This window comes from Cupressus sempervirens, chromosome 10, assembly GCF_028749045.1.
Source record: "Cupressus sempervirens isolate cs-2001-9-10 chromosome 10, ASM2874904v1, whole genome shotgun sequence".
In the NCBI taxonomy this organism is placed as follows: Eukaryota; Viridiplantae; Streptophyta; class Pinopsida; order Cupressales; family Cupressaceae; genus Cupressus; species Cupressus sempervirens.
The window spans coordinates 588,349,505-588,371,341 of NC_143127.1; the positions used below are offsets into that span (position 1 = coordinate 588,349,505).

The 21,837-nt window shown below is 39.1% G+C and overlaps 1 protein-coding gene across 1 annotated transcript in view; it reads right to left on the reverse strand.

The window, feature by feature from the left end:
- LOC149535240 (uncharacterized) overlaps positions 1 to 21,837 on the reverse strand; it is a 39,857-nt gene that overhangs the window by 5,342 nt on the left and 12,678 nt on the right. The window lies entirely within an intron of this gene.

Below are 21,837 nucleotides of genomic sequence, written 5' to 3' on the forward strand. Positions count from 1 at the left end.
CAACAGCCTGATGTAACCTCCTTTAATATTCTCGACCTGACAAAGTCTTACCAAATGTATCTCCCATCTAGAGATCACAAACTTCATTTCTGGCCAATACCATAGAATTAAATATGCTAGAATCTAATTTAGCTAATTTCAATACTCCCTCTTAGCTAGGGAGGATTCAAAACATTCAAAATATTCACATAATCAAGTTATGGCATTCTCAGAGGGTGATATTGAACATCATGGGCTTTCTATGATACCATCTTGCATACTCGCAAAGGATGGATCTACCTAGCATTGCCCACAGAGGGTGGGAGATACAACTAAATGTATGAATGAAGCAATCTACATATCTCTCATCTTCCCATTGCATTCTTCTTATTAAAAGTAATTGCTCCTTGGTAGAAGAATACTTAAATACATCTGGTACTCTAACCTTGGTGCCATCCTGAAAGCTTTTCACAGAGATTAATAACAGTCCAAGAGAAATATCAATGCTTGAATCATTCATGATTCATTATCCAAATAATATAGCATGAATTAATAACAACATGAAGGATTGAAGAGCATTATTCAACCATAAAGAATACTTGTCTCTTTGTACTTCTTGGTCCGTCCGCAGTCAACAGATATAAGCATTCAGCAACATAGAAGTCAGACTAGATCACATGCTCAAGTCCATAGTATATTTTGAAATCCTTTACTCGTATTGATCTTGAAGTAATTTCAAGTGCAGACCCATCTCAGTTCATTATGTTTCCATTAAAATGTAAAGTGTTGCTAGTCAGAGTACTGAGACTTCCAAGAATATCAAAGGTACCCCTCATTTGTGACCCCTGCTGCCTGTTGACACTCAAAACTTGCAAACTGCTGCTATTCTCAGATTGTTTGTGAATTTACAAATGTAACAATCAAAACATATGGGTCAAAGGGTTTCACGTTAGCTACTTCAAGAGTCTCTAATATTGCATAAGCCAAAGTAATCCTTCCATCCAAATGAATTCAACTTCGAGGTTAATTTGAATCCACATTGGATCAGGATAGGGAAACCAGAAATTGTTCCTTATCAACCACAAGCAATATTTGGCTTGACTAATGATTTCTCAAATATAGCTGCCTAGTTATCTAGTCATCTCCAAATATGGAACTTATTCAAAGAAAATTCTCAAGTGTGTCATGAATGGCGATTCACTGAATGATCTTTTCCTTCAACTTGCTTTCTTTCAACATGTAATGTGAAAGCCAAGACACTTTCTCAATACATTCGTATCCCTTACAGAATGATAAAGTCATTCATGTTGGTTTCCTAGGATTGATTGCAGATGTAGCTATTTTAAATGCTCATTTCTTAGTTCAAAACTTTCCTTACAACATACCAATGGGACCCATGCTTAATGAATTTCCTTTTATTTTGATGCACAGTAATAACACCCCATTAACGTCGATGCTTGTGCACATCTTGACCTCTTACTTGATCAATCATGATATATAGATTTGGTCTTTTCTGCCAATATAGCCCTCCTTTCTTTTAATACTGTGCGTGTACAAGACCTGCCTGTTATATATGGCATGTGGCAGTGACTTAATGTTTAACCTCTATCCACGTCACCCTCCTTGCCGGTTACCCTCAATAATGTTTTCAATGCACTTTTGGTTCCCTTTTGAAGGTCCATTATGTCTTCTTATCAGTCTAGTTCTTACCTTATTTTAAAAAAGGTTAATCGACATGACGATTTCTTCACCGACCATTATGTGTTTTCAATCTAATTTCAAAAATAAACTTTTCATTTTATTTCTGAACGCACTCTACTCTTTCGTCTTCCTTATGCAATGTCCAATTTTCCTGACTTTTCTCAGGCTGCACGATATGCATTTGCTAGGCACCGCAGTCACTTGGTTCATCATGAATATGGAATCTACTATATCATTCTCTTTCAGAGAGACATGCATAATCTGGTGAGTTTGTTGGATGATGTATTATGGGTAACTCATGGAAGAAGTTTATGATATAGCAAGAGCACAAGCTCATCGCATTGATTCCAATGATTTCTAGGTACTTGTCCGCCATATTCCTAGTGGATCGAATTTGGCGGTCTAAGATTCATCTCATTGGGTTCTTCTTCATGCCAGTTTTCTTCTTTGCCCTAGACCCAATACAATATCTTTCATTGTGGCCGCCAGATTATTTCATGCCCAGCTTCACTTGACTTGCAATGGTATCTTTGTAGGCACAATATTTGAAGTAGTTGCCTTTATCTATGTCGTCCAACCAGAGGTACTTCACAACTCAAGTGACCTCTCAATTCCCTTCTCTTTGCATTACCATTTTCTCTCTATCTACTTACATTTGCAATCTCAACCTGGCTCTGATACCATGTTAATCTCATGGATCTTCTGCAAATGTATATTCAGATTTGATTGAGGCAGATATTACTAATGTTTACTACAGGTCCAGTCCTTTGTATTTGATCTTGGATAATTAATAATATCTCTGCTATGTAATTCGGAGGAAGTTGAATGCTTGGAAGATCAGATTGTTGTATATGTGTGTCTTCCAAACTGCATTCACAACCCGTACATATATCTTATCTAGGGGGTATGTCCCTAAAGGTACATAACCCTTGGCATTAACAAACAAATTGTTATCCCTAAGCCGATGATCTTTAGTAAATAAATTAGTTATGACTAAGCTAACCAATAACAAAACAAGGTATTTGTCTAGAAATCACCGGCACCTTTAGAGACCTAAGTTGCCGATTTGGGTTCTGGTTCAGGTACGGATATGGGGTTAGGATTCGTGGGTACGACAATTTTTCCCCCATTGCAGGTTCGGGTTCGTTTGCATATGTATGTATGTATGTTAAAAAATTGACTTCAAAAATATAAAAAAAGGAGTGATACTCATAAATCCATAATGGCCAATAAAATTATAAATAAATTAATTGCATTACTGATATTGTTTCAAATTACATGAATTACAAATTGGCATCAATCCAATTATGATTAACAAACATAGCTATGGCGTGGCTTTTACAAATCTATCAACAGTAATGTACTCAGATCTACAAATAAAAAAATCTGTCTCTGATCTTCAAATAAATTAAAGTAGACTGCTGTTTAACTTCTGTCATAAACTAAGTGCATTAAATGGACCAATTTTGACTTGAATAATATTACCAAGCTGTTGCAAGACAATGTCTAAAGCTTATACAAAGAGCACGTTGATAAAAAAATCAGAAATACATAAATAGACTGACCAGTCACCCTGGGGTACTTCCTAGGTGCCCCTGTTCATTGTGTGTCCTTCACAGAAGGACCCACAAAAACCCATGAAGTACCCCAAAGGAACTAGTACCAAAACTGTACCAGTACCAGGACCCGGTGCTAAATAGCAGAATCTGGTAACTGAGTTAGAGACAATATATATTAATTTGAATGCCATTCATTAAGAATATATGTATAGAAGAGCAGGTACGGTCTGTACCATCAGACCTGTAGGTTTATCTAGGTTATATTCTTAACACAAAATAAACACAAATTTGATTGACATTTGACCAGGGTCTTGCATTGCGACTTGGCAATGAATCACTCGAATAGAAAACAATTTTGGGCTGAATACGCACCGCATTCGAATGTTGACCGAATGAACTTTTGAATTCCACGATTGATAAGCAAATATGGTAACTTGGTTTTTTAGGAAGAGTTATGCCCATTTTGGGCTAAAATTAGAAGACATGAATTCTAATTCCACTTTTACATGTCACAAACAAACATCTAATTTACGAATGCAGGTATTCAGATTTTCTTATTCCCCTGCCCAACTGCTACCAAACAGGCCCTTAATATTCAGATTTGTTAGCAAAAGACACAACCCTTCAAATGGTTGTATCTAGATACATTGAAGAGTTGCATCTTTTCATGGATGGGCATAAGAAAAGGTATAAAGTCTAGGTGGTTTGAAAGATTGGAAGTGTGGGTGTGGACTAAGAAAAGCAATAATATCAAGCATATACAGCAGATTGAGGGGGAGGAATATATGAGAAGATTACTTCAGGTTTAATGAGCACAACCCTTCAAATGGTTGTATCTACATTGAAGAGTTGCATCTTTTCATGGATGGGGATAAGAAAAGGTATAAAGACTAGGTGGATTGAAAGATTGGGAGTGTGGCTGTGGTGTGAGAGAACCAATAATATCAAGCATATACAGCAGATTGAGGGGGAGAAATATATGAGAAGATTACTTCAGGTTTAATGAAGAGAATCTAAGGATTTTTACGGCAGATTTATATGAGGAGTTTGAGTTCATATTCATGGCAGATTTGTGATCAGGTTATAGTAGACTTGAAAAGGAGATTATGACAGTTTGAAGAAGAGTGTTAGGTCTTGTGAAAATTTGAATAAGGAGTTTGTGCCTACAAATTCAAAAGTAGGAGTTGGTGGTTCCAGGGTTCCTGTAGTAGGTTGATGCCCACAAAATTTGTAAAAAGAAAATTAATAAATGTAATATTTTGCCATGGTTTTCTCCCAAAAGGGTTTCTGCATAAATCTTGTGTTCTTGCTACAAGCTAGTATGCCGTTGACTCATCCTTTTTACAAGGAAGAAGCACACCCCCTCCCACTTGTAGTGAAGGAAAGGGAAAGAAGACTGAAAGAGAAACAAATGTTGCTGATTTGTTTAATTTGCAAACAAAGAGGTGGCTAAATCATCTATTCGCAAATTTACTTTTTTTTTCTACTATAACATTTTATGTGTTAGGTACCTCATATTTTAAATAAAAGTGCAAAGATATGTATGGTGTTGATCCCTCATTTGTACTAACGTGCAGAAATAAAACTATGCACCACCATTCTTCATAAAGAATACTCAAAAATGAGCAGTTGATGGAGGATATGAGACAGACATGATTGAGGGATGGATGCTCCATCATCATGGATGGGTGGACGGATATCAAACATCAGCCACTCATCACTCTTATTGTCACTAGCACAATAGGCTCTTATTTTCTTAGATGTATAGTTTGTTCAGAGAAAAGGAAGGATGCAGCCTTTCGATTTCAAATTTTGAGAGATACCATACAAGAGATTGGACCTACTAATGTTGTACAAGAAGTCACTAATTCAGCCCGGGTCCGTAAGTTTGTTGGATTGATGGTGGAGGGTGCTTATAAGCACATTTTTGGACCCCCTTGTTGTGTACATGCATTAAACATAGTGAAATCCAAGACACGATGGGTTGTAGTCAGCCGACAATTTGGAAAAGGTAAAAAAATTCAAGTTTTTTTGTGTTTTTTTAATTTGTTCCTAAGAAACTCTAAAAGGATGTGGGCCCACATAGGGCCCTCTAAGCCTTCATAAGGCCCATATACTTCATTTAGCATTCATATTTTAGCAACAGCTGAAAGAAAGGTTTGAAAACAGTTTGATATTGATCATGATTCATTATAAATTTACATCATATCATGCTACTCTATTCACTGTAATCATGATCATCTTTATGATATATCACATTTTCGTATTTGAACATTGAATTTTGAATCTTTGATAGAAATTTAGAACATGATTCATATGTTACTATGTATTGTTATGTTAGTAACCTAATATGTTTAAATGTTACTGTGTTGAATGTTCAATGGTTCTTGCCCATGTTGCAACTTTGCTATGTACAAGTATATTGTATTTGGTATGTTATATTGAAACATCTTTTCACTATTAGCATTTCAAATTATACGTGTACAATATGCAGCCCCCTCCCCGTACCCCCCCCCCCCCCCCCCCCCCCGCTCTGAGATTGAGGCATTTTTTTCCCGCACCTAAAACTCGTCCAACTGTCCCGGATTACACCTGAATTGGTGTCTTACTGATTGAACACCACCTTGAAGGACATTGGGAAAATTGGATATTCCTCAAGCCTGTGGAGACTAGATATGCTAGCTAATTTATTTTGTTGAAGAGGATGCTTGAAGTTCTAGAGAGCCTACAATCCATGGTGGTCAATGCAAAGTGGAGTAGAAGGCATGAGTGCAGCACACTAGAGGGAAGAAGTGTGAACAAAGTCCTTGATGATGACCAGTGGTCCGGAATGAGGTAGTAAATAAAATTATTTCCAATTTTAGCAATTTGCTAATTTGCTTATTTAAGAATTAAGAAATTTAAACGTTAAGATGTTTATAGATCGTGCATTGCTTGTATTTATAGATATATTTGCTCCTTCATTGAGCCTACTGTGTGGGTCATTAGTATTACACATGTTGATACTCTCTCCTAACCTTGGAAAGATTTATAAAACTTTTGATAGCATGCTTAGGCAAATCAAGCAAACTGTTCATACCAAGGACCCTACTTTCGCAATTTATAAGGAGAACCGAAGGCCCACTATGATGTGATAATGGAACATTATGAACACACTACTTCACATGGCAGCATATGCTCTCAATATAAAATAATACGCACCAAGACTTGTGAGAGTGGCTCTATCTTCTGATGAGGAGGTGAGTCTCAAACTTTAAGATCTCAAGTTTTCAATTTAAATTTCAAACGGCAGAGTACATCTATGATTATCTCTTCATTTTGATTCAACATTATTTGTTATGTTTTTTTTTTTTGTCTGTTCAACTCGAGTGAAGGAGCACTCCTTAAGGCCCTTGCTAAAATGTAAAATAGAGATGATGCTATTAAACTTTGGGGTCAATGGTTTGCATTCCCCAATCCCTTGGTCCAACCCTTGGTAGACCAAAGGTGAGGACAAATAGAGCTATATTAGCCCAAACTAACCCTATGGGATGGTGGAGGTGGCATGCTAGGTATGCACTTGAGTTGAGAATACTTGTCATTCATCTTCTTTTACCGGTTGTCAATTCCTCTATTGCAGAGGAATTAGTCCACGTACAACTTCATCTAATACATCAAGAGGAACAATCTTACCTTCAAACGATCGAAGAAGTTAGTAGTCGTTAACGGTGCATTACGGCTACAGGAATGGCAAAGTATTGAGTATCGTCAAAACCCAACCTTACATTGGGATGTTGATTCCAAGAATGCTATGCAAGTGGAGGATGACACACCTCCAAGATTGCATTGGGTTCCACTACATGGGGAAGACCCTCATCCTACCAATGACTTAGAGGCTACCTTAGATGATTTTTTGGATTTAGATTTCTAGACTTACCATGTGTTGTTTATGGATGGCCATATATTTGTAGATACATTATTGATTTTACTTATCATGGGCAGCTGGTTACGAAGTTGAACTTCAATGTCATTGTTTACTATTTAGTATTTTAGTTGTAGACTTATAATAGTGTATCTACTATTTAAATTTCAATATTTAAATCATTCCATGCATGGAACTTTGAGCCTTTAGCCATTTTTCTATATGTATGTCATATTTTTACAATAAAAGTATTTGAATTTTGTTAATTTTCTATATATTGAGCTTCTAAAATGTCATTGTTGAATGTTTTATCAATGTTATGAAATGCATATTTGAAATCTCTCTCTCTCTCTCTCTCTCTCTCTCTCTCTCTCTCTCTCTCTCACACACACATACATATATTTCCCTATTTATTTAAAATCATTCCTTAGCATCCCCTAAATATTGGACCTGAAACGTACCCATACCATAAACACACCCCTATCACCGAAACTTCGTGGAGCATGGAAATTTAATGGGGCAAAGGAGTGATTAAAGGTATAATACAAGACTAGAGAAAATTCATTGATTATTGCCAAAAAAATCAATTTAAAATCAACAATATAGCAAAGGCCAAGCATTACATTAGGTCCTCTCTTAATCCAAAAAAACTAGCCATCTTACAAGTTCGCATAAAAGTTGAACCGACTATCATAATATCAAAGGTAATTGGCCAACAAAATTATTATGAGGATCCTCAATCAGAACGAATTAGGTGACACTTGAGCATATGCACCATAGAAACTTGTCAAGAAAACAAAAGCAACAAATACCCCCATAAAGGCTACTAGGTGCAAGCCTCATGGAACCAACACAAAAAATATCAAGTTATAGCTATATCGCTCAATATTTTTATTTAAAAATAATAATTATAAAAGGATTGCACCTCTTTACCCACATCTACCTCTACCTTAGACTTATTTCTCTTACGGTCATTAAGTTTCCACAATGCATATAATAGGGAACAATAGTTTTTTTTGGATTAGATTGTGTTAGAAAGAAAAAATTTGCACCTAAGCTTCAGACCACACTTTGAGCTCCATCATCAGAATGATCGTAGACATCAAGTCAAGATGATTGCTTGTTGCCTACTAGCATTTTGATGATGGAACACAAAGTGGTTTGAAGCATAGAAGCAATAAAATTTTATACACAATCTAATCTAGAAACAATGGTTACTCTTATTTCTCTTCCTAAGTCTATTCCCCCTACCCCAAATCCTATCCCCTATATGTCATTTACCTAATCACCATCCTGATATCCCAAACTTTTCACACTTCTCCATTCCCCTTTAGTTTTTCCTATTAATGTTTTGCCTACAAATAATGAAAACCAAAATAAAGAACAGAAATAGGTAGAAAAGAGATAAGAGATTTATCTTGGGAAAACCCTTCAACTAAAAAAAAAACCCAGCCACACTAGAAACTATCGCTTTTATTAATAAAAATGTTCAAATACAATGCTTTCCACTTGATGCCATATGTCATTAAACTAAGTAGTCACATATATAAATTGAAATGAGAGACTCTTCATAGTGCACTTGTAGGTCTCTTCAATTTCCAATTACAAGACTCTTCATGTTTCCAAATGCATGACATTTTGTATTACTAATGTCTCTCCAAATAATATTATCTCAAATATTATCATAAATATATTCTCTAGTTGTTGACACAATATTATCTAATGGCAAAATCAAAGATAAAGATCTCTATCACAGCTACAATCTTCAACACTCCCTCTAAGCAAGAGAGAGATCTTTAGTATGGTAGGCACACATAGCTGCAACAAAAGACATCCATGATAAATTCTCATCACTTCAATTCTTATAAAACAAACATGTTATCTCAGCATAACATGATTCACCATAATAACATAAAATTAACATCATGGGGCCACACACATGACTTCCCCCATGGCTCATTACAGAGAGTGGAACAAGGACCTCAAATTTCTCCCCGAGAAGAATGCATTTCCACCATGCCTCATCGTAGAGGGTGGATCCACCATATCTACTCACAGAGGGTGGAACGAGGGCTTTCACCTCAAACTTCTCCCTAAGAAGAATGCATTTCCACCATGCTTAATCACAAAGGGTGGAATAAGAGATTTCAACTCGAATTTCTCTCGCAAAGAACTCGTTAATAAGGGATTACACTTCGAACTTCTCTCACAATGAACTCATTAACAAGGAATTGGACCTCAAACTTCTTGCGCAGAGAAGAACTTATTAACAAGATGTATAAGAACGGATGAGATTCTCTTTCAACAGACTCCCTCTCAACAGGGACAACTTTGATCACCACAATAAGATAGTTGATTCCAATTATCACATAAGCTTGCAAAGAATTATACATCTCCCTCTATCACACAAGCTCCCTCTAGAACTCATTTGTTCTTCTATAGGCAAATACAATCTATATATGTTCTCCTTCTTAACAAAGATAAGCATGATCAATTGAATCCAAGCTCAATCGCCAATTACTTTGAGTAATGGCCTATCAGAACATCAATAAATGATATCCACCAAGTACTCAATAAGGTAATGGCCTATCAAAATATCAAGGATATTCACCAATTACCTATCATATATCTATACAAACAACTCATAGAAAGTCAACTAAATGACATCTAACACTTAGTTAATGGTTTACAAGATATGGTCTTTCATGATCTATTTCAACGTTTACATAAAATGTATATCATGATTTAAGTTATTGTAAGGTCGTCACCTTCCAATAACTTCTGCAAGTACAAGCGATGATCATTTGAAAGTCATCACTTTCTTAAGATGTACACAAGGGACAAGCCCATACACACATGACATCAAAAGTTAACATGAAGTCACCACTGTTGTTGGTAAAATATATAGTGTAGCCGACGAGTAGAGTAGTATCCGAATGGATGCGTGGCGCTTGAGTCACCCCTTCGGAAAGGTATATGTACACATCCGAGATGGACTTTGGAATCATCATTGTGATCATTATAGCCATTGTATTGGGTTGTACTCAGTAAGTGCATATATGAATAGAGTATCTGTTCTGCGTTGAATCGTGTTATACATGTGTTAAGTTTCTTACCCTGTATGCTAAACATTTGGCGTCGTTGCCAGACGGACCTGGAACGAAGGAATGATATGAAGATTAATGCTGAATTTGCTCAACAAAGATAGGAACAAGGTCAAAGATAAGGATGACCTACGTACAACACAAGAAATTTTAATTTTAGCATAGTACGCAGAGCACAAGCAAAGACTTCAGCAAATTGCCGAAGGGCACCAAAGGGGTGAAGAGGCACCGACGGAGGGAGTGCACTCACCTAGTAGGCTGAGTGCCGAGGAATTGCTGGAAGAAACTCAACAACGTTTAAATTTGGTGGAGGAAACAAGGGAAGAGTTCCTTAACCTGTATACGCCGAGGGGAGAGTGTCCAAACGGAAGGGAAGCAACTCGCATGGCTCAGAGTGTCAAGGGAGCATGAATGTAGAGTGATCTCTTCGTTCCTGATACACTAGACGAACAGATACAATCGGAGAATAGAACAACATCACTTAAAAACCTTTCACCAAACAACACGGTTGTTGGAAACAAGACTGTTATACAGAACAGTGCAGGAGTTCAGAACAGCGCGGGAGCTCAGAACAACGTGGGTACACAAGTACCTCAGAATCAAAGGAAACTTACGATGGCAGGTCCTAAAGAAAAATTACCCAAGTTTCCTGGTGATGGTATAGTAGACCCTATCCGACATTGTAAAACGTGTGAAACCATATGGATGGCAAATGGCGTGATGGATGAAGACGATTGGGTTAGATAGTTCCCAGCGACCCTGCGGGGTGTGGCAATAGATTGGTTTTCCGACACTAGTCCTCAGAAACTCAATACATGGAAGAATGTTAAAAAAGAATTTATAGTAGAATTCAGATTGCTTCGAGATGAGACTGCAATAGTGGCAGAGATATATAGTACTAAACAAGGAAAGAATGAAACAATTCGGGCCTATGCCAAGCCACTGAAAGAACTGGTTGGAAAGATGGAAAGTCAACCAGCGGATGGTTTGAAAAAATGGTGGTTTATGGAGGGGCTACAGCGGAATCTAAAAAAGAAGATGAAGATTGTACCACCGTCGTCGTACACCGACACATATACTCGTGCAATGGATTTAGAAAGTGAACAAAAGACGGGTAAGAAGAAAAAAGCATAAATCCTCTGATTCAAATGATTCATCTTCAAAAAGTAGCAGTAGTGATGAGAAATCAAACAAGAAGGTGAAAGCATTGCAAAAAGACATGCTTTGGATGATGAAAGAATTCAAGAATTTGAAAAAGAATCCGAACACAATGAAGGGGGAACTATGGTGCACAGATTGCAAGAAGGATGGCCATACGAAGGGTTCATGCCCGAAAAAGTAATTTTGTGACATATGTCAGGTAGCGGGACATTCACTAAAGGAGTGCCCGTTTAACATGAAAGCAAAAGCACACCAGCAGGTGTTACTAATGCAAGAAGCGTCCAACAACAGCAATAACACGAGCAATGATGCAACTTCGGGTGGATATTGTAATAATAATAGACGCGGAAGGGGTGGAAACAATAACAACAACGGAGGCCGGAGTAGAATACAATACGATGCGAGCAGACGGTCGATAATACAATGCCGGGCATGCAATCTTTGGGGTCACTTCACAAGGGACTATACTACGAAAGAGACGCCATAGCTACTGTGCAAATGGTGTGGTCCAAGGGACCATGAAGATTCAAAATGTCCAAAGCAAGGCGTAAATCTATTAAGTATTGAAACGTGTGATGAGAAGGTACTGGCGATCACACGAGAACAAGCGAGGAAAGCAAAATATCTAAATGCGGAAGAAGAGGAGAGGTTACAAAAAGCCCAAATAGAGGTAGAAAAGCAAATGAAAGCAAAGAAGTCACAAGTAAAGGACACTGCCGAAACATCAAAAAGAAACTTGGCGGAACAAAACATGGTGAAACAGATAATGCAAACGGAAGTGCCAATTAAACTAAATGACCTTCTGCTCACGATGCCATAGTTGCATTCGTCTATTATAAATATGACACCATCGTCGAGAGTGACAGAGGAAGCAAAAGATAGTAAGGAAACAATGGCAGCAGCAACAGACCCAATGTTGTTGGCACTTACGACAGGTAGACACCCGACAGTGGTGGAGATGGGCATTTTGGGTATTGTGCAGACGGATACAATAGTAGATGGAGGATCGAGGGTGAACGTACTGCCAAAAGATATTTGGAAAAAGCTAGGACAACCAACACTATGGCCGCCTACCTTCCAGTTACTTACAACAGATCAACATGAGATAAAACCGTTGGAAACTTTGATGTCATAGCCGATAACAATTGGGACACAACCCTTTTTACTGGATTTTGTGGTCATCCCACTGAAGAGAAGAGGGTACGACGCCATCCTGGGACAAGGGTGGCTGGTGCAAGCTAAGGTAAAGCATGATTGGAAAAGGAACACCCTATCCATGGAGAAAGGAGGCAGGAGATTCATAATTGATTTGCATACACAAATGGTAGGAGAAGCAGCGTCGTCGGACTCAGAAGGCGAAGGCGAGAGTGACGACGAAGGTAAAAAGAGGATGGAACCAAATGAAGAAGGGGTATTGAGATTAGGAGTCAACTGATGATGACCTAGATTCGGTATATGAATTGCTACACTGGCAAATGGAAGATTACGAGGTTTTTCCAAGCTGCAACGTTTTGAGCGTCGAGGAACAAAAAGCAAGCAATGGGTTCCTGAAGGAGTACAGTGAACTGAAGGAGGGAGAAGCGCAGGTGGATGAAACACAAGCCCATACGTTCAATAAAGATAAACCAATGAAGTATGAAGAGCCGACGGTGAAAACAATGAACTCGGATGATGAGGAAAATCTGAAGAACATTCTTGTAAGAGATGAGTAGAACCCTGTGTTGAAGGCAACAGCATTCAAAATATTCATGGAGTACAAAGATGTTTTTGCCTAGACGTATAAGGACTTAAAAGGAGTACCACCAGAGCTATGTGTCCATCGGATACCATTAATCAAAGGTGCGGTACCTATGCGGAAGCATCCGTACCGAATGAATAAGAACTATGCAACGCAGGTCACGGAAGAAATTGACAAGATGCTGGAAGCAAGAATCATTTTTAAAGTGTAGACAAGTGAGTGGGTATCACTGATCATGATATCCCTGAAAAAGGACACAATACAGATAAGAATATGTGTGGATTTCTGATGTCTAAATGCCGTAACAATTAAAGACTCGTTCCCAATACCATTTACAGATAGCATTTTGGAGGAAGTAGCAGGGCATGAAATTTATTCATTCATGGACGAATTCTCAGGGTATAATCAAATATCCATCATTGAGGAGGATAAATTAAAGACGACATTCATTGTGGAGGATGGGATATATGCATACAACAGGATGTCGTTCGGATTGTGCAATGCCTCGACGACATTCCAAAGGATTATCTTATACATATTTGATAAAATGTATGTTGGAAGTTTTAGGGCGTTTCTAGATGATTGGTCAATTTTTAGCACAAAGAACAAACACATAACAGCGTTAGGAAAATGTATGGAGAGGCGCAGACAAGCAAGATTGGTGTTGAACCCAAAGAAGTGTAGGTTCATTGTGCCACACGGAAAGCTTCTCGGACACAGTTTGTAAAGAAGGACTGAAGACGGATCCAGACAAGGTCCGCCTAATCTTAGAGATGCTACCCTTGACGGATGTGTCGGAAGTGAAGTCATTTTTAGGGCACATCCGTTATTACCGGAGATTTATTAAAAACTATGCAAAATTTGCTTATCCACTAGACAAAGTCACCTGCAAGGGTGAACCTTACAGATGGGAGGCTGAACAGAATGAAGCCTTTGAGGGACTGAAGACAAGGTTGGCTACGGCTCCAATTTTGGCCTATCCAAATTGGGATAAAGAATTTCATGTCCATCTAGATGCATCAAATTATGCCATCGGAGCAACACTGGCACAGACTGGTGACCACGGGTTGGACCATCTAGTGTACTTTGTAAGTAGATTGTTGTCAAAGGCAGAGAAAAATTATAGTACCACGGAGCAAGAGTCGTTGGGGATGGTATATGCAATACAGAAGTTTAGACATTACTTGTTGGCCACTCCATTTATATTCTAAGTAGATCATCAGGCGCTGCCATACTTGGTGAATAAGTCGATTATTCAAGGAAGAATAAGTCGATGGTTGTTATTATTACAAGAATTCACATTTAAGATTGTGATACGTCCAAGAAAAAGTCATGTGAGTGCAGATCACCTATCAAGAATAAAATCAGGGGAGCCACCTGAGGGAGTTAACGATGATTTTCCAGATGTGCAACTATTTCATGTTACAGTATTGCCAGCTTGGTACACACAGATCAGAGAATACCTATCGATGGGGCAGTTTCCAAGTGACATGCCACCAAATGAAAGACGGAAACTAGTACTAAGGAGCTAAACGTTCCAATTAATCAATGGGCTATTGTATAAAATGGGACCGGATCAGATTCTAAGGCGGTGCGTCCTAGAGGAGATTCCGAAAGTACTAAAGGAGGCACACGAAGGACTGGCAGGAGGACACATGGGGCCGGATACAACTGTGCGGAAGATACTTCTGGCAGGATTATGGTGGCCGACCATATACAAGGATGCCAGGGACAGGGTCGTTGCATGCGATACATGCCAGCGGGCCGGGAAGCCATTGAAGAGAGACTTTATGCCTCTGAATCCCTTGCATGCACAGGAACTTTTTGAAAGATGGGGATTGGATTTTATTGGACCACTGAAGGTGAGTAAAGCAAGCAAGTACCGAAACATCGTGGTAGCGACGAAGTACTTGACTAAATGGGTGGAGGCACATGCATTACTAGACAATTCGGCAGTAAGCACAACAAGATTTTTATATGAGCAAATTATTACAAAGTACGGGATCCCACTTCAATTGACAAGTGATCGGGGAGAACACTTTGTTAACCATGTTATCAGAGTGCTCACTACTGAATTCAAGATTTACCATTCATTGTCAAGCCCGTACTATCCAAGGGCTAACGGACAGGCCGAAGCAACGAACAAAATCCTGGTTGGAGTAATTTATAAATCCTGTGCAGTTGAGGGAGAAGACTAGGAAGAAAAGCTACCTTCCCCTCTATGGGCGTACCGTACTTCATATAAAGTAACTACAGGACATACCCCATTCCAGCTGTTGTACGGACAAGAGGCAGTGGTGTCGACAGAATTCATGGTACCGAGTTTAAGGATAGCAATCGAAAACAAATTAGGTGACATGGAGAGCTTACGGGAGAGACTGTACAATTTGAACAAGCTCGATGAGCAACGGCTACAAGCACAGTGGGCCATCGAAGTAACACAAAACAAGAGGAAGGCATGGCACGACAAGCACTTAAAATTAAACAACTTTCAACCCAGTCAGTTAGTACTAAAGTATAATGGACGAAATGAAATCAGGCCTGGAAAATTCAAAGTTAAATGGGTCGGACCATACAAGATACGGGAAGTTGGATATAATGGCGCAATTAAGCTATGGACACTAGACGGAAAAGAAATACCAGATGCAATAAATGGATCGAAGTTAAAGATATACCATGAAAGAAATAATCCCCTGCCGACAAACAGCTGAGGAAAGAAAAGAAACCTCTGTAAATAATGTATGTGTAATAAATAATAATTTTTTGAAGTTGAATATAATTTTTTTTAAAGTGCCAAGTAATAATCTGTAATTTTAAAAGTAATAAAGTAGTAAGAGATGTTGTACAGCCTGCTGTCATAATATGTAAACAACATTCAAAATAAGTATTGAAAGAAGAGGTTAATTAATAGACCGTACAGGAAAACAAGAGTATAAAAGGCAGCCGTACCAAGAAAGGAGTATAAGAGAACAGCTGAAAAGACCATACGGCCATCCAAGAAGGAAGAGAGATGACCGTACGACTTCAAGTTGCTTTCTAATTTGCTGAAAAAGTGTCGTACAACCCTGAAGGGATATATTATATAAGCAATAAATAAAAGACAATTAAAAAATATCATACTTGGAAGAAGTTTAGATGACCATATGGCCTTCCTAGATGACTGTACAGCCTCAAAGACGCCTTATGTGGTGAAAATAAAAGCTGTACGGCTGATAAAAGGAATTGTCACAGCTTGAAGACAGCAATTGAGACCGTACAGCAAAAGAATGTGGAACGAAAACTTGAGCGCTGGAAGAAGCATACTGTACGGCCAGGCTAGAGAAAGAACACAAGGGAGATAAAGTGAAGCCCATACAACAAGTACTAATACATGGAGAAAGACTGTACGGCAGATATAGAACAGCGAGTATCAAAGACAAAGATCGTACAAAACATGTAGAAGAAACTAGCAACCGTACAGTGATACCGTACGGCTAGTATAAAGCGTGTTTAGGAAAACAATGCAAAGTACTAGGACCATAGAAGACCGTACGGACAGCAAGGAAGCATGCTGAATAAGTTGCCGTACAGCCAAAAGGAGAGACAAGTGTACGGCTGAGAACCATTTTAAATAAGCCACTGTACGAAGATTGGGTAACTTGGATGCATTAAAGAGGAAGAAGGAAGACCGTACGGCGTACAGCAAGGAGAGGGTTGAAAGAATAGTTTCAAATCAGAACCTAAATACAGAACACCATACAGTGAAGCAAGGAGGAGATAATAAGAACCGTATGGTGAGAAGGTTAGGATGCAAGCATAGACTATACGACTGAAAGTGCATAAAAAGACAACCCATACATGTTGCAGAAAGGACTCACAGGAGATAAGGGTTGTACGGCCACTATAGCAAGTCACGTACGGTGCATTCAAAAACAACACAATGCGTAGTGGAGATAACTGAATTCTGTATGGAAGCCAGGCCAAGAGAGGGGATTGTGAAACAAGTTTGACGGAAAGTAACTGCCCTAACAGTTTGTGATTTATTCACAAAACGACAAAAGTGTGATAGTTATGCAGTCAGCTGGAAAGAGTGCTTGGAAGAGGAAACTAGACGAAGACACTGCCATGAACAAGAACACAAAGACACTACCTTCTGAAATTTGTGTAGTAGGAGGGACCTATTCAAGGACTAGTGCAGGTGCAAGTAAGAAAAAAGCAAAGCAGCCGGAAGACATTCCTACAATACAAAGTATCACATTTGAAGGGTTAAATGGTGCAAAGTGCCGGAAGTGGTGGTAGGAGACTCCAGAAAACCACCCGATGAAGGCTAGTATCTAGAAAGCTCAAGTAGAATGGGTAGTGCAAATGCCAGTATTTTGCATCAGAGACTACGAAGGTTTTTTGCACATTATGATTGAAACGTATGACAAGTTCTCTCGAACCAATACGTTTGAATATCTTGATCGTAATTTAGTAGTATCATTCAAACTGGCTGATTTTACACGAGTGTTTGGCATACCTGGTCATGCTCAGGTTGGGAGAAAAATAGAAAGCAAGCCAAAAAAGATGAGCCGTGAAGTGAAGTTGAAGTTGATACAGGCTTACAGCTTGTGTATGGAGACTTGTCGCAGGCGGAACGGGAGGCTCTTTCAGACACGTCCAAGGACAAAGGGTTAAAGAAATCTAAAATTCAGGAGAGTCATTGTCGTTGTTTGATGGACATGGTGAAAAGCCGCCTCACAAGTTCGAGCCGTGCTTGGGATATCTCTTTCCCCCATGTAGCCATGATGAACGGAATCTTGTACAGCAGGGTATATAATTGGGCAGCATTATTGGTCGAACAGATGTTGGAGTTTATGACATTGCAGCACAAAACGTTCTATATGCCGCATTATGCTATTGGTATATTCCTGGAGGCAACGATGCGGATGATCTCGAATGATGCATTGGAGGCAAAATCGGGACCACTCGCGCCTGGCGAACCACCTATTATGCATTGGAGGCATTTGGATACTCTCGGCACCAAAACCGTAGGACATAAGCGACCAAGGCCGGATGGTGGAAACACAGATAGTGGCCCAGAGGAGACATCTTCAAAGGAGAGTGGGTCTGAGGGGGAAGAGGAGGACAAGGAGGTAGAAGTGATCATGGCTACACCTTTGAGATTTCCGCGACCTGTGCTTTCGGCTACGACACACTTGGTGTCTGTAGGCATACATGGTATTGCAGGGTTTGGACAGTTCAAGCAGCGAGTGGTGACGACACTAGTTTTAGCTACGACACAACCCATCGTAGAGACACAAGTTGTAGCAAAGTCACATCTGTCACCGACGGAGATAGCAGCTCTGAAGGTACCGATGGAGTCGACTCATGAGACTCTACCAGCTATAGGAGAGACTTTGGTACCCGATATGGATATGGACATAGAGGCAAGGGTAATGGAGGTACCGACAGGCGAGGAGTTGGGGGCATCAGGTGTCCGACTACATGTAGTAGGTTTTGATGCAGTGGTCACAGTAGATATAGCACTGTTGGCATCACCTAAGCAGGACAGAGAGAACCGAACCCAGAAGGTGAGTGCTTTCCTGAGTACAAAGTTCCACCAAACCCTAGCACCTTGAGTGACATACCTACTGACACCCACACAGGAAGTAGTTCCGAAGAACCCATTACAGGAGGTTCGGCAGACACAAAGTGAGGGAGTACCGCATAGCATTGTTGAGCGTATGGCGGAGGCAATGGAGAGGGCTATGGGTGCACAACAGGAACACCCAATAACGAGGGAGAGAGGGATGAGAGAGACATTTTTGGTAGATGTAGCAGCCCTAGAGACTCAGGCTCGCTAGGTGTTAGATTCGACAAAGACTTAGGCGTTGGAGTCAATGGTGAAGGCACTGGAGAGAGTCGTATCCTTCATGAGGTTGGGATGTCCAACTACCTTTAAAGTTTGTTTTGAGGAGAGGGGGTGGCCGAATGTGGAGACCACAGAGATGCGGTAGGATTGGTCCACAACGAGAAACCCTGAGATGGAGAGCTGGGAGAGACTCTGATTCATGAGATAGCAAAGTTATACAAGGAGGCGTACTACAATCTTCGAAGGAGTCAGGCGGATCAGAGAGCAACTGAGAGAGCTCGGGAGGAGTCAGCTGCCAGGTTAGCTTCAAAGAGAGTAGCATAGAAATCTGAGAGGGCAGCCTAGTAATCTGAGAGAACAACCCTGTTAGCAAAAAAAGAACAGTTGGCAGCAGAAAAAGAGAAGATGGCCGCAGAGGAGTTGGGAGAAGATGTTGTCGGTAAAATGTACAGTGTAGCCGACGGGTAGAGTAGTATCCAAATGGGTGCGTGACACTTGAGTCACCCCTTCGAAAAGGTATATGTACACGTCCGAGATGGACTTTGGAATCATCATTGTGATCATTGTAGCCATTGTATTGGATTGTAATCAGTAAGTGCATATATGAATAGAGTATCTGTTCTGTGTTGAATCGTGTTATACATGTGTTAAGTTTCTTACCCTGTACGATAAACAATCACTGATACTATCTTATAGCTATCATGACATTCACCATGAAACATATCAAAGAATAAGGTTTTCACTTCAAACTTATATCTCATAGACAAGAATGTATTACAAGGGATTGCACTTGGAACTTCTTCATGAAGAAATGCTAACCTTTTGACCTCCTTGTTAAGGTTACTAATAAATTGTCAAAACTCCCTCCAAGTCAGATATCAACTTTCTTGACCTCTTAGTACAGGGTAGTCTCTAATGAAGTGTCAGACTCCCTTTGAATCTGTTATCATCCTTCTAACCTCCTGGCAGCAAGTTGTGTCATGCTTCCCTAGTTCAACAAGTATCTTGATAGCATAAGGCCTTCCAACCTACGTACATGAAACTTTATCCCATGAATCATAGTTCTTTAACTACTATAGTTTTTGATCATTGGAGAATCCATCTCAACATAGTCTAGTCCCTCTGAATCAATACAACCAAGATCATCAAAGGTTTGACTAAAACATATCTTCTATCTACTCCCTCTCTTTGTCCAGGGTTTCCTCTAATGAACTCTAAAACTCTCTCTTGATATAGAAGGATTCTTCATAATCTCAATCATCAAAGATATTTGCTTTAAGAGTCACATTATCTGACAAGATTCATATGTGGCTAAAAGTGCTAGATCCAATACTACCTTGGATCTATTGTCATAGCCATCTTGAGGTTTGAACAAAATCTCCTTGCAGTCAATTCCCCTTCGATGGAAGAGCCCCCTTTGACTCAACATTATTTCATCATCACAAATGTACCATCACCTGTACAAGTGCCTAAGCATCATTCCTAATGCACCATTCTTCTTTTCCTGCAAGATAATCCCCATGGTGTGAAGGCAAAGAATAAAAGCATTTCAAGCCAAATTACTCTTATAATACATACATGGATACAAATAGAGGATTGACTACAAAAGTAAATAAAGGTAGTTCTCAAGATATAATAATCAAAAAATACTTATCTCTTATAATGTCTTTCAGACAATACTTGATCCGCTTTAGCAACAAATCTTTCAATTTGACTTGGTGTAGTCCTCATAAGGATTTGAGAACGAAGAGTCTTCCTTGATCACTCTTTCTTACAAGCATCATCTCCCAATGTGACTTCCTCCTCTATTTATTTTCTAAGGCAAGAACTTATATATTATCTAACAAAACCATTGATAAAGAATCATCATTTGTGGTTGCATGTTGTGTGACAATGAACCAACAATAGCCTTATACACAAAACCTAATCCCGATAAGTAGGCAAGTGGGCTATTGCTTATCATTTGTGCATGTAGTAGCTTCTTTGTGCCTTAAGACCTTGAGTTACTATCATAACTTTCATTATGCTTTTGAGACCTACAGCTTCTACTAGTATTCATGACCCAAAGCTCTTTATCAAACTACTACTGAATATTCATCGTATGAGGAACTCTAGTCAATACCATGGAAGAACTAGATTGTCCATTAAGGCTTCTTCTATAATGTCCCCAATCCAATTGTGGGGACTGATTTCATGATTCCATTGTAGACGACTCCCTTCCATCAATGATATATACTTAATTATTCACCTTATCACAAATGAGAGTATGTTGCCGCAAAAGTAAGTAGGAGCAACTAACTTTCAATAATCCATTATTTGATAAATGATTTGATCTTCACATAAACCCTTTTCATATTGCTTCCATCAGCTTTGATTAGAGGAGGTTGAGTTCATCATTGATAATAATTGTCTTAATGGACTAAGTTATGTTCCATTTTTTCTTTCTGCATCATTCCTTCTCATAGACAATTTAACATTTTCACTGCTGAGTATGATAACAAGAATCTTCCCATATCAAAATTAATCTTACAGAATATATAGTCATACATAATTCATTCTCTATCTGCATGAACCATGGTATGGGAACATTCTTTATCAATTTTCGCTTGTTGGATCAAATCTCTCTGATCGGCTGCCTATGGCATGCTACCAAATTTCTCCAATCATATGAATCACTCATGACTCAATTAGCAGCTACTCTCTATGGGCGTAAAGAGCAGACAATTCATGCCAAACATCAGCTAATGCAACTTAAATACACCTCACAACTTTATATAAGCACAAATCCAGAAGACAATGACAGAAGTCAAGCATATTATCCACTGAAACAAACATCCTAATTACATTGAGAAATGCCTTCA